Here is a 14657-nt window from a genome sequence, read left to right on the forward strand (position 1 = left end):
TATCCTTCGCTCACACTTGGATCTCTTAAACCTTCTATTTCCACCAACACTAGATGCTTCCAATCTTGTTTGATGATCTCCAAAACTTCTTTCGCCATGGGATCTTTGAACAGACCAAAGAATTGAGCAATTCCCATAGTCCGGGGAACAAACTGTATGCCCGCCAAATTGTCTTACCATTAAAGTCGAGCATAACTGCACATAACCCGTAATCCCCACCAATGGTACCCAACGCCTTTGTCCACAACTCATTAGGACCTTCGTTGTTGTTACCCATGGTGCTCTCCATTTAAAATCGCTATTGGGTAAAACCTTCTAATTTTATCAACCAACCCTGGTTGTCTAGATCTCTCCATTCTTCTTCTTCCACTAATTTTAAGGGTTTTTGAGTGAACCATCAAAAATTATTGAAGACAGGTTTCTTTGTTTCGATATGGCTCACTACCCAAATATACAACAGTTGCGTGCAACATCTCATTGCTCCTTTTCCAGCCTTTCTACAATGGTTAAGCGTCAAAAATGTTTCAGCTAAGATAGCAACCACTGGATTGATCTGTGTGTTCTCGTACTCCACATAAGCAGCGGCGGCCTCCAAGCTTACTAAACCAGTCTGACTTGGGAACAACACAAGGCCAAATATACCTAAGGCAATCAATCTCTCTTTTTCTACTTCTGACTCCTTTTTCAACTCTAGCATCCTCCATTTCAAACCGGTGCCATTCTTTTCCAGAAACTTTTCCAAGTTGGAGATTCTGAGCAGTTTTGACAGCTCAGGGATGATCTTGTCGGATCTCAAAAGGAGAATAAATCCGATACAGGTCATTCGGAAACTCGGTCAACAATCCATATTCCTCAATCGTGGGCACAAGTCTATGCTTCCAAAGGAGAAACATCGGTATTTTCTGGATCCCAAAAATGAACTAAGGCTCGCACAGCTGGGGCTTAAAACTTCTTACCTTTGCGATTTTCCATCAAACGTCCGTATTTCCTAAAAAATGCATCTTTATCCACATTCTGAAAAATGAGTCGTTAACTTGTTCACCTCATTCAATATGCAATTCAGGTTCTTGATTGGCGACCTCTTCTTAGCATCGCTTCTAAGGCAGTCTCCTTCAAATCAATGTGACAGTTCGGAATTCTTTCCATACTCTATGATGGAAGATTTGGTGATGGTCATTTCGTTCACATGAAATCCTGCAATCAAAATGCATGGGGGGTTAGTCTTGTTTCGATGCAAAAGATTTATATCGGAACATACACCCTAAGGATAGGTTCTAGTTCTTTTACGTGAGACATAGGGTAGGTTTACTACTAGGTCTCTAAAAAGAGGGTCTCTTGCCTGTTCCAGTGATCACCCCTCGTAAAGGCGATATGGAGGTCCAGCAGAATAGTGGGATGGCACGTGTACCAATCACTATCAGTCTAAACACTCAGCAAAGAGTTGGGGTTTACACAAAACTTAAGCCTTGACTCAAAGTCATAAGGCAAGCTGCTAGTCCCCATTTAAACTTAGAGTTACATGTGTGTGCCCTCCAAAACATAATAAAAATAATAAAGTGATGCATGACTATGCCATGTATGATAGAATGTAAAGATATATGCTAAAGCTTTTAAACAAAACATCATAAGAAAACAAAAACCAATAACACATAACATAAACAAACAAACAAATCAAGCTTAGTCCTAACATCCCCAGCGGAGTCGCCATTCTGTCACACACCCCCCACAAAAAATTATAATTTTAAAAGGCACGACATCGGCTGGCGATTTTCGTTGTGTTCGAAAGGTTTGGTTCTTTGGAGTCGCCACCTAGTATTTGGTCACTAGGAACCCTAACTGGTCTTTCAGAGATTCTAAGGCAAGGGACTGGTTGCGTAAAGGGAAGGTACTAGCACCCCTAATACGCCCTACCTAAGGTAAGCTGCTTGGTGTTTGGTTTGCTCTATAGTCTATGGTGTTGGTGTCTTCTAAACCCGTCAATTCGTAAATCGCAAGGAAAAGAGAATAAAAGAATGAAGAAAATTTCACAATTCTTTAAAAAACAATTACTTTTCACGACTCGTAAACCGTGGAGAAAAAAAAATTTAAAATTTGAAATGTTCTCGATCGCAACCAAAGCTTCTTTCAAACATGTGCGTTGATTTATTACTCCCGATAATATTTTGGATGTTCGTCCTTTTAAGGATTTCTTCATCCAAATATTAGCGGTGAACAATAACCACAACTTCTCCTCCCAAATAAGATTTTTTATAGTTTTTGGAATATTGGCCAACACCCTTTGGAGTTTTACAAACAGGTTGTAAATCCACAAATGCAAGAAAATGATTGTGTTTAAGAAATCTATATGCGAAAACACGTTTTCAAAAACTTCCAATATTTTTTTTATATATAAAGAACATTCAAAACATGCTAGTGTATTGGCCGTATGCATGAAAACAAAACATTTTTTTTTTTATAAACTCTTTTTTTTTTTTACGAAAACAGGTGTTTTTTAAATACTGAAATTATATCCCCATAGTATAAAAAAAAATGCAAAATCAATATATACCAAAAACAACAATATATTTTTTTTTTACTTTTCAGAATTTTTTTATTTTTTTATTTTTTTTTTATTTTTTTGAGAAAGAAAAAAAAAATATACATATATACACACACATGCATAATATAATAATATAATAATATAATATATATTAATATATTAAATGGGCTGGGGCCGGCCCCAATTAACTGGGCCGGACTCCAGCCCCAAAAATTGTTGGGCCGGACTTGGCCCAACAGCAACCTACTTTGGTCTGGGCCGGACCGGCCCAGACCCATATCATTGGGCAGACACTGTCTGGCCCAACAAAAAAGGGAAATGAACGGGGGGGAATTATTTTTCCCCCAATGCCTTCCTGCATGCAGAAACGATTCTGCATGCAGGAGGCCAAACTACGCCGGCCTAAACAAAAAAAATGCAGGGGGGTCAGGATGGCGTACCTGGCGCAGCGGAGACGGTGGCTTGCTGACGGTGCTGCAGCGTCGTGGCTCACGGACGGCGGGCTTCCCGGGCGGCGCTACGGCTGTTTTCTAATGGTTCGTCGTCGTTCACCGGTTCGTTCCTTCTGTTTCAGCTACTTGAGTTCCTCTCAGTTTTCAAACTATCCAAGCTTCTCAACTTTTGGGTTTTCGGTGGTTGTTTATTCTTGAGTTCGGTGGTTTCTCTCTCTTTCGGTCTCTCTCTCTCTCCACTGTCTCGGTTCTTCTCTTTCTTTTTCGGGTCCTTCCTTTTTCGTCCCCCTCCTCTTCTCACTCTGCTTCTTCTCTATTTATAGGCAATATCGGGGCATGCATGGGGGAACAAGGCGTGCTGGTCGGTCGGTCGGCAGGCGCCGCTGCCGAGGTGCTTCTCTCGGGTTCGGTGGCGCGGCGGGTGGTCGGCCAGCGGCTTCGATTTCGGGGGTCCCAAGGTGTGGGGCGTCGGGCCATGGCACGTGAGGAGAGAGGCGGGGACAAAAACCCCGGTTTTCCTCTCCTCTGCTACGCCTGCGAGGGGGAAGAAGAAAAGAAACAGTGTCGTTCAAAACGGCACCGTTTGGTCTTTCTTTTTTTTTCTTTTTTTTTTTTTTTTTAAAACGCATGAAACGGCGTCGTTTTGGAGAAAACGCGCCGTTTCATTTAAATGTGGCGCCAAAAATGCGCCAACGTTCACATCAGTCCCCCAATTATTTTTGTTCCTTTCAATTGCGTCCCTGCCAATTTCGGTCTTGTCCGCCAAGTTGGCCGCCTTTTCCACTTTGGTCCTTGGCCTCTAAATTATGCAATTTAGCCCTCAATTGATCAATAAACTTCCAATTTCTTCAATTAGGCCCCTCAATCAATTCCAAACAGCCTCCCCTATCTTTGAGCCTTTTCCAAATTGGTCCCTGGTTTCGGATTTTCACAATTAAACCCGTAATTGGCCACTAAACTTCAATATTTATGCAATTAAGCCCCTGATTTGACTTAATAAATTCCTAAAAATCATAATTTGGCCCCAGAACTTTAATTTCTTCAATTTAAAGCCCAAATTGACTTAAAAAATCAATTTTCTTGCAATCAAATCCCCTATAAATCCAATAAAAAATCAATTAAACCCATAAACATCCAAATTTGGGCTTTCTCTCCTCAAAAATTCAAAATTTCCTTCTCAATAGGGTTCTCATCTTCAAGAATATATTGTCAAAAATCCAATCTTTGTATCTTTATACTCCTTGACCAATTTTCTGACCATTTTCCGAGCGCTTCTGCCTCTTGTCATTTTTCTAGCCTTCTTTGGCTATTTATTTTATTTTTTGCGGAGACCCCAAAAATGGGTTAACAACATCTCTTATCGTTAAAAAAAATATCTTTTTTCAAAAGAAAATCCTTAAAAAAAAACCAAACCTCACAAAATTCCTCTAAAGAAACTAAAACAAATTACCCAAAGGAATCATGTCAAAAAAAAAACATAGAGAAAATGTCCGAAAAACAAAAGAAAACTCTGCCATCATGAAAAAGAATAACCGATTCAATCTTGCAAACTCCATCTTTTTACTATTTAGCATCTCTTCTTTATTTGGTACCAAAAAGAGAACCTAAAGTTTCCCAAAAAAAAGCAATCTCTGTCCTAGCCAACTACCATATCTTTATAATAATGATTTTGCAAATTTGGTCAGACATGCTCTAAAATAATAGAAAACCTCCTTAATCACCCAATCAATCTTTTTAAAATTAAGATGTCATTGAAAACATGAACAATGCTAGTAAAACTCTTTTTTAAACACTATTTATTTAAATTATCCACGTTGTCATTAATTAATTTACTTGCCAGCAAGTCCTCATCCTCTTGTTTTTTTTTTTTTATTATTACTGCTATTACTATTACTACTAACATGAAAAATATAAAATAAATATCAAAATTATGAGTCATATCTCCATTAAATTTATCTTCGATAACTTGGATCTCTGAAGGTTAAGAAACTTAGCAATTGAGTTTCTTCCATCCATATTTTCTAATAGATTTCATGAAGAATGCACATTCTATGCAAAGAAACGATATCATTAAGGATGACTATTGTTGAATAGGTTATCTTTCCAAATTTCTAAAATTTTCTGTGTTTTTGAAGATGCAAAATTCCACTAGTGCAAGGCATAAACTTACTAGTAGTAAATGGTAGTCACATATTTTCTAACCTTTGGGAAGTTTAGTGCTGTAACAATCATATTGATATTCATAATTCATTCTTTAAGTGTCCAGAAAGCAATGCCTATTGTCTATAAAGAAAAGGGGGTGGGGGTGGGGTGGGAAAAACAACTAATTTAAAGTCTCTTCATTTTTGCACCAACTCTTTATTGCTATTTAGCATCTCTTCGTTGCTTTGTACCCATGACAAGTACCAAATTCTTACTTGTAATATGTAACTATTGTTTGTAAACTCTTTATTGCTATTTAGCATCTCTTCGTTGCTTTGTACCCATGACAAGTACCAAATTGGTTGTTTGTTTACTTCAGAGGATTATTTTATGATGTAGGAAATGACCCAGAAAGGTGCTATGCAAGGTAATTCTCACACATAGTTCTCACATGTTTAAGAAAGTGATTAGATGTTCAATTACTTCAACTTGTTTCCATAGAATGTGAGGCTTAAGTATATTTTCAAAAAAAAATATCAACAGAAATGGAACCTTTGTGGTATGGGTTATGAAACTAGAATCATGAACCTTTCATATTTTTCAATTAGAACAAAAGAAGTCAAATACAATATTTGGACTTCTTCATTCAATTGTCAAGCTAATTGGAAGACAGAATACATTTCATGTTTTTAGCAATGATCCTATATGTGATAGAGGCTTAAGTGGAGATCACCGAATCAATTTGTTTCATATGGTGCACGAGCAGCAGTCTGGGAGAACTTCAAGGACAATCCACTTTTTGACAATTCCACAGAGCACCTAACAACGTACTACAAAGACATGCAATAAGTTGCTTTCTGTTTGTGCCCCCTTAGCTGGGCCCATGGAGTCCGAGATTGGTTGAAACCGTTGAAGCAGTGATATTTGGTTGTATCCCCGTTATTATATTATTATAGCTGACGACATTGTTTTACTCTTTGCTGATGCAATCCCATGAGAAGAAAATATGATATTTGTAGACGAGAAAGATGTTCCAAAGTTGGACACCTTGCTCACTTCCATTCCACCTGAAGTGATATTGAGGAAGCATAGACTGCTTGCAAACCCTTCGATGAAGCAGGCAATGCTATTCCCACAACCTGTTCAAGCAAGAGATGCTTTCCATCAACCCGAATTATGAATATTTTGTTTATCCTTATTATTACTCGTTTTCTGCTTTTGGATAAAGGCTATAGAGCCTGATTTCTCTTATTCCACTTCAGAATTAATAATGTCAGCAGAAGGGCTGGTTCGATGGACTAATTCTTCAAATCATAGGGCAGTTGTTATGTGGTCTCCCCCTATGACTAATTGCTTTAAATGGAATGTGGATGGTTCCTCTCTTGGGAAGCCGGGCCCCTCAGGTATAGGCGGAGTCTTGCGAAATCATCATGGATTCTTCTTTGTATATTTCTCCTCGCCAATTAGGATTTTAGACTCTAATGTAGCTGAACTAAAAGCGGTTGTCAAAGCTATTGAATTATCAGCTTCTAACTGTCATCTGCATCATAAACACATTATTGTTGAATCTGACTCGACCAATGTCATTAGCTGGATGAATAATCCTCATAATAGACCTTGGCTGCATCATAATCTTTTCTCCTCTATTCAGAGAGTAGCTTCATGTTTTTGGTTCAACTCACATTCACTCATTCTCTTCGTGAGAGTAATCATATGGCAGATCATATGGCAAAACAGGAGGTGTTTAGAAACTCTGAATGGGTCGCTTGGCTCTAATCTGCTTGATATTTGGGCCTTTCTTTTTTTCTTTAAATTCTGGTTGCGGATGCAAAGGAAACTGGATTGTTTTTCTAGATTTACTCTATTTCTAGAAAGGAGAGGAATCTTCAAAGCTATATAGAAGCAATTCCAGCTGGTCAGATCTTTGTCTTTTTTTGAAACTTCTTGGTTCCAGATTCTGATGTTGCAAGTCTAGGGGCTTCTGTTGATGGGCTTCCTTTTGCCTCCTACGATTTTCTCTATGATAGTGTCTTGGTTCTCTTATTGTTAAGTTGTCAAAGGCTGTTCTGTGAAGAGTACATGGTTGGTATTTTGTTTCGGATAAGAAGATGCAAGATGGAAAGATTTTGTTTTACTTCTAATCTGGATATCGGTAGAAGTCTGTTTGGCTTCTATTCCTGGTGTGGCTCCAAATCTGCATCTTTTAGCTGCTTCTTTGATTTCTTGGCTTCAAATATGTATATTGTAGCTGCATTTTGTTATTCTCGTTTCTTGGTATGTTGTTCATTTCATTGCATAGTTCTGTTTAGGTGTCTTGTAAATAGAATCTCTATGTTCCCGTCATCTATTGGCGTCTTCTAATGCAATATTATGCTTCTAAAAAAAAAAAGAGATGCTTTCCATCAAGTTTTGAATGGACTTATTCAAAAATTGCCTCATGATAGAAGTGTTTACCTGAAGTCAGGTGAGAAGATCTTAAACTGGGCTACAGGCTCAGTCGGTGACCCGAAACCTTGGTAGCTATATAGAGAAATAGACGTTATGGTTTAATAAATTAATTTTACCAAAAGCTATATACATGTACCATAGAATTGATCAGAAGTTAGGAAATGGCTGTATTATTGGGTCACAGCCCGAATGAGAAAATTTTTAGTCTTTCAAGAGGAGCTTTGATAGTGTGCTTACCGAATTATTAAAAACGAATTCGATATTATTGTTAAGAATATAAAAGAATCATCTTACCTAAATATTTTAAGTTATTAGATAAAGTTTGGAGAATAATTTTACATGATTTTCAAGCTTTTCGGGAGTTCAATGTTCAAGCATCTTATTGCAAGAAATTCAGCTAGAAGATACTACTTACCTCAATGATATTCAGTTTTCCTTCTTTAAAGTGTCCAAAAAATAAAAGAAAACTCTGCCATCATGAAAAAGGATAACCAATTCAATCTTGCAAGCTACATCTTTTTACTATTTAGCATCTCTTCTTTGTTTGGTACCCGAAAAAGAACCTAAAGTTTCCCAAAAAGAAGGCAATCTCTGTCCTAGCCAACTACCCCATATCTTATGTAATAAATGATTTGCAAAGTTGGTCAGACATGCTCTAAAATAATTAAAAAAAAACTTCCTTAATCACCCATCAATCTCTTAAAATTAAGATTTATGAAGACATGAACTCTCTTTTAAACAATGTTTATTTAAATTATCCAAGTTCTCATTAATTAATTTACTTGCTAGTAAGTCCTTCTTATTGTTATTATTACTATTACTACTAGCACGGACAAGGCTAAATAAATATCAAAATTATGAGCCATATCTCAATTAAATTTATCTCGAAGAACTTGGATTTCCAAAGATTAAAAACTTAGCAATTGAGTTCTTCCATCCACATTTTCTAATAGATGTCATCAAGAATGCACATTCTATGCAATGAAAGCGATATCATTAAGGATGACTATCGTTGAATAGGTTATCTATCCAAATTTCTTAAATTTTTCTGTGTTTTGAAGATGCAAAATTCCACTAATGGAAGGCAGAAACTTATTAGTAGTAAATGGTAGTCACATGTTCAAACCTTTTGGGAAGTTATAGTGCTCAAACATCATATTGATATTCAGAATTCCTTCTTTGAGTGTCCAGAAAGCAATGCCTATTGTCTATCGAGAAAGGAAAAAGGGGGGAAAGCGACTAGTTTAAAGTTTCTTCATTCTTGCAGCATCTCTTTATTACTATTGAGCATCTCTTCGTTGCTTTGTACCCATGGCAGGTACCAAATTCTTACTTGTACATGTAACTATGGTTGCAAAAGCTAGTAATGTAAGCTTTGAGTTAAAGGAGATATATCCAGAATTCACTTCCATTTATTAATTTGTAATGCATCCCATACCTTTTCTTTGCTTGCTGGAACAACAATATGCAGCAACTCCTATTTTATGATACCTTACCCAAAATCTACAGTAGAATTCTTTTCTCATAAGAGTCTTTTCGCTATTCATTTTAAGAGATTTTTTCAAAGATATCCACATTTTCTTTTCCATCTTACAAAAACATTTTTTTTCAAGGGTTCATCGAGAGAAGTAGTTTCCACTGTTGAGGAAAAGATGACAATGCTTAAAAATTTTCCTGAAGAAGTCTTAAATTTTATGGAACAATTGGGAGATTCGAGGAATGGTTTTGCTTAGTCTCTTACTACAAACCATCCTCATCGTATTTGGTCCTCGGCGAAAGACCAATGCCAGAAGCTGGATCAGGATTCTCGTTTGGTCTGCATATCTATCAGCAGACATGGTGGCAACTGTTGCACTGGGTAATCTAGCCAGGAGCCAAGGAGATTTATCAGGTGACGTTTTAGAGAAAGCAAACAATTCCATCCAGGCATTTTGGGCACCTTTTCTACTCTGCACCTTGGTGGCCCCGACACAATCACTGCATACTCGATTGAAGATAACGAGTTTGTGGTTAAGGCACTTACTTGGTCTTGTAGTCCAGGTCGGAGTGGCCTTTTTATGTCTTCTCCAGGTCTTGGGGTAGCGGCATCCTCACATTCATAGCGATCCCAATGTTCATTGTTGGCATTGCAAAGTATGCAGAGAGGTCTTGGGTGCTCTGGTCTTCATGCTCCAAGAGTTTTGAAAAAATCTTCTCTCTTAGATTTTTTGGCGTTCATATCGTCATTCGAGAATATCAGAAACTCCTCCACAAGTCCTCCAGGAAAATTATCTTCTTCAAGCTTATGTTTTTTCTTACATATCCAAGTTTATGATGCAGGATCTTGCCCCTGGCATTTGTGAACTAATAAGCAGCCGGGAGGTGATTTCCAAAAATACAGCAGACGGTGCCTTCAAGGTGGTAGAGGTTGAGCTTGGATTAATATATGATATGCTTTATACTAAAGCGCCTCTGATTTACTCCGTGCCGGAATCATTCTTCGTTGTATCAGCTCTCTGCTCTCTGTTACTGTGTTTATTACCTTCCAGGTCAAGATTGACAAGCATGCCTACTCAACGACCGACATTACAATTACGTATTTATTGTTTGTGGCCGCTGTTTTTCTCGAGTTTTATGCTTTTTTATGCCTTGTTTTGTCTGACTGGACAATGATTTGGTTGATTGATAAAGGAGGGAACGGCCTGACTATTGTAACTTATTCTCTGATAAGGAAGTTAACTAGAAGCGAGAGGTGGTCGAGATCCATATCACAGTATAACCTGATAAGCTCTTCCATTGAAAGCGAGCCACCTAAATGCTTGGGATTGCTGGGAATCGATGAAATGATGAGGCAGATGCATGTGAATCGGAAAGATTTGAATGTTGGCCTACAAGGTCTTATTTTTTCGAACATCTTCGAGTGAAAGCTCAGAAGATTAAGGAAGATTTTAATGTCTGTGATAAAGAATCTCAAGAAGTAAAATAATAGGTCAGAGGGGAGATGGTGTGCTAGAAAGAGAGGGACTGTTACGGGACTACAAGTGGTGCACGACTGAAGTAGAATTCAGTCGGAGCATTCTTGTCTGGCATCTCGCAACAGAGTTTTGTTATTGTGATGATATGAAAGAAGCAGATGCTTATCTGAATAAAGATGGAAGTAACGTCTCCACAAAATATGAAAGAAGCAGATGCCTATCTGAATACATGATGTATCTTTTGGTGATAAGACCAAATATGCTCTCTAAAGGATTCGATGATGAGGGATATCTAGCAACCTTGCAAGACTTGCGGGGTCTAAAAATATCCTCGTTCTAAGGAATATCAACGTACCTTGCGAGAATTGTGGGGTCGAGATCGTGGTCGTGATGATGAGGAATATCAACGTACTAATCTTGCAAGAAATGTGGGGTGTAAAAGATCGTAGTCGTGATGATGGGGAATATCAACGTACCTTGCGAGAATTGGAGGGTCTAAAAGATCGTGGTCCTGATGATGAGGAATATCAACGTACCTCGCGCAAAAGCAGTGAATTAGTGTTTCAAGGTCTTTGGAAAACAGAAAAGTCAGTGTTACGTGGTGGGGAAAAGCTCGCCAGGCAATTGCTTTTATTGGGACCTGAGAAGCGATGGGAGATTATAAATGAAGTTTGGATAGAAATGGTTGCGTATGCGGCAGCTCATTGTCCATGGAAAGAACATACTCAACAACTGAGAAGAGGTGGAGAGTTACTCACTCATGTCTCCTTTCTCATGCTACATCTTGGCTTGAGCGAAACAGTACGAATTTAATGCATCAGACTCTTTTTCTGAATTGAAAAAGGGGTAAGTATACCAAAAATCCTTCTCAAGTACGTAGATAGATACTGCATTTTTTTAGACGTCAAAATAAAATAAACAGATTATTTCAATTTATATATGTTTGTTTAATTCATTATTTTGGAAATTCCATTTGAATGTTTTCATTTTGTTTTCTTTATTTTATTAATAAAGTGATTTAATTGGATGTCATTTAATTTAAAACGGTTGGATGATGGTTAATAAAGAGGTTATACTAATTCTATGTTTTCGGCCAAACTCTACTTGTTATATGCTTGCTAAATACCATGTGTTATTCTGTAATTACACCAAAGTGTTCTTATGATATTCATTACAGCTCAAATATTCATTCTTAATATTGATGCCTTTGTGTCTAGGAAGAATTTGGAATAAATGATTAATATTATATATTTGCTCTTCTTAACTGATGATTACTTGAATTTCTGTCAATAAATTGAATGACGTTTTCACCGCAATCTTCAACAAAGACAAAGGAGGAGGAGGAAGAATATGCCCATGCCAGAGAAAAAATATTTGAAAGGTATTGCAGACATGGACGGGTTCAGTGTCGATAAGGTATGTTCCACTTCCATCCCAGTACTTTTAAAACCTTCCAATTTACCCTACATTTTTTAAAATAGTTTCCATTTTTTTTCTTTTTAATTTTAAATAACTATCAAAACTTTCAATTTTCCTTATATTTCTCTTTTACTTCCTCTCATATTCCCATATATGCTATTATAAGTCATAAAAACACTTGAAAACATTCCCAAAAAAGAAAAATTCTAAAACCAATTTTAAACAACAAGCTTTTTAACGATTAGGGTGACATTGGTAATTTTAAAACTAGAGCATAATATTGAAAAAGTTTAAGCTATAGGGAGTATAAGCATAACATTAATTAATCTATAGATACAAAAATAAAATTCACCAAATAATATTTTTGTATATCATATATGTTATTCAATACGTTCATTAGAGATACTGTGCTTGCGGATGACAATAAATTACCATCGAATCTAATTTTTAGTTTTCCAAACTTATCTTTATTGGATAAAAGATTTATACGATTCTGAATGATCAAACCTTACATATCATTAAGATTATAGATCTAAGGATGATCAAAAATTAGAAATCAAAAACATTGATGGTCAAACCTTAAATATCATCAAATATTGAATTGAAGGTCATAATTAAAAAGAAAAAATCAAATTCACAAAAGAATAAAAAATAAAAGAATATCAATTTCAATTAAAAGAATGAATACGAAATCCAATACAAAAAATCAAGTATATAAAGGGATGAAATAAAAAAAATTTAACTCAATAAATTATCTTAAGACCAAATACATTGCAATTAAAAGAATGATAACCAAATCTTATATAAAAATAAAGTGTCAATGGATAAAATTAAAAAATAAATTTGCTCAATAAATATTTCAAGATCAAATACATTGCAATAAAAAAAATGGGAACCTAATTTAACTTAACAAACAAATAGCCATACTTTCTTCTTCTTTTTATTTTTGCAATGGTTAGCATGGTTTTCTAGGAGGAGAGAGAAGAGAGGGAGGGAGGGAAAAACTCACGGCGGTGCTCCTCCGCGTCACGGCCACCAACACACGCCTCACTAACATGATGGGGATGATATGGTGCATCGAACACATTCCTGAAAAGCGGGATTTGGTGCAATCTTACATGCACCTCCTAAAAAGTGTCAACGGTGCTTGCTTGCTAGCTCGTCTGAAGCATACACCAACCACCTCTAAATTTAAATAATAATTTATGCATATTAAAATACTCAAACACCCTTGACTCCACTTAAGAAATACAACAAAACCATGTCAAAAAGATAAAAAGACAAAAACACCCTCACTATCATTTTTTTTTCAAAATCATAGGGTTATGTTGCAATTTTACTGTTTAAAAAAATAATAAAAAAAGACTGAGAAGCCCCTCTGCCAATGTTATAGGATATGAATGTAAACACATTATTTTTGTTTTGCATAAGACAAAAGAGCCTCTTTTCTGAAGCATATTTTTTCTTGCTTTCAAGTGCAAATCAGTTATGACTCTGTAGCAAAAAAAAATATAAATTTTATAATGATTAATGCATCCCTTAGGAAAGATAATTGCACCTCTGATTACAATTACAAGCATAACCATTTTTTTAATAAAGGTAAAAGAGTAAAAACATTGTGTCTAGAAGCACAATGAATCACTGGAATCTTTTTAGTATTTTTTTTTTTGTAATATTATTCTACGAGGTTTTCTCCCTTTTTTTCAAAGGAAAGGATAAATTTAAGACTGGTCAATTTTCCATGCTTTATACTTTGCCAGTCTTTCTCTTCCGCTAAATTCATTCACGTTGTGTTGTTTTATTTTCAGAAATACCTTACGCACATTTTCTTTATCTAGTGTTGCATAAGTTTTTACACCCCTACATTCTTTTATTTAAACCTTGTTTATTTTTACATTTTAAAAGTATTTAAATTTTTTTTTTTGAAGGAATTGATAGAACTTAAAACGAAGATAGCAGATAGAAAGCGAGAGCTTGAGCTTGAAAGGAAGAAAGCAGATAAAAAGCGAGAGCTTGAGCTTGAAAGGAAGACAGCACATAGAATTTTTTCTATGTTATGAAGATGCAAAATTCCACTAGTGCAAGGCAGAAACTTATTAGTAGTAAATGGCAGTCACATGTTCAAACTTTTGGGAAGTTTAGTGCTTAAAACATCATATTGAGATTCAGAATTCCTTCTTTGAGTGTCCATAAAGCAATGATCTATTGTCTATAAAGAAAAGAGAAGTCTTTTCTTAATTAAATTTTCTTCTTGCAGCATCTCTTTATTACTATTTAGTATCTCTTCGTTGCTTTGTACCCATGACAGGTACCAAATTCTTACGTGTACATGTAACTATGGTTTGCAAAAGCGGGTAACACAAGACTAACTTAGGTTATTTATTTATTACTATTTGTTTTTGTTTTGAATTCTTTTCTTAATTAAATTTATTTTTTATTTTCACCCTTCATCATTTATTTTTTTATGTCAAATATGTTCCTTTGTTTTGCTTTGGTAAATTTGTTAGATTTAAAATATATTTTTCCGATTTCATCTTTTAACATTAAATTGATTGGAAAATGAGTTTTTTGGTTGACTCTGGATCTAGAATTTCACGGATTACAAATTTAAAAGACGAAGTTAGGTTTAAGAAATTTGCCTAATGATATGTGACTCAATTTTATTTTGTTTTTTTTAAAACATTGAAATCACCTAAATATATT

The 14657-nt window shown here is 35.8% G+C and overlaps 1 pseudogene; it reads left to right on the forward strand.

Moving 5' to 3' along the window:
- Positions 1-2970: 2970 nt before the first annotated feature.
- LOC140954641 (probable beta-1,4-xylosyltransferase IRX10L) lies at positions 2971-7653 on the forward strand (annotated as a pseudogene).
- Positions 7654-14657: the final 7004 nt, after the last annotated feature.

The sequence above is a fragment of the Populus alba genome, chromosome 15, assembly GCF_005239225.2.
Source record: "Populus alba chromosome 15, ASM523922v2, whole genome shotgun sequence".
NCBI classification, from domain to species: domain Eukaryota; kingdom Viridiplantae; phylum Streptophyta; class Magnoliopsida; order Malpighiales; family Salicaceae; genus Populus; species Populus alba.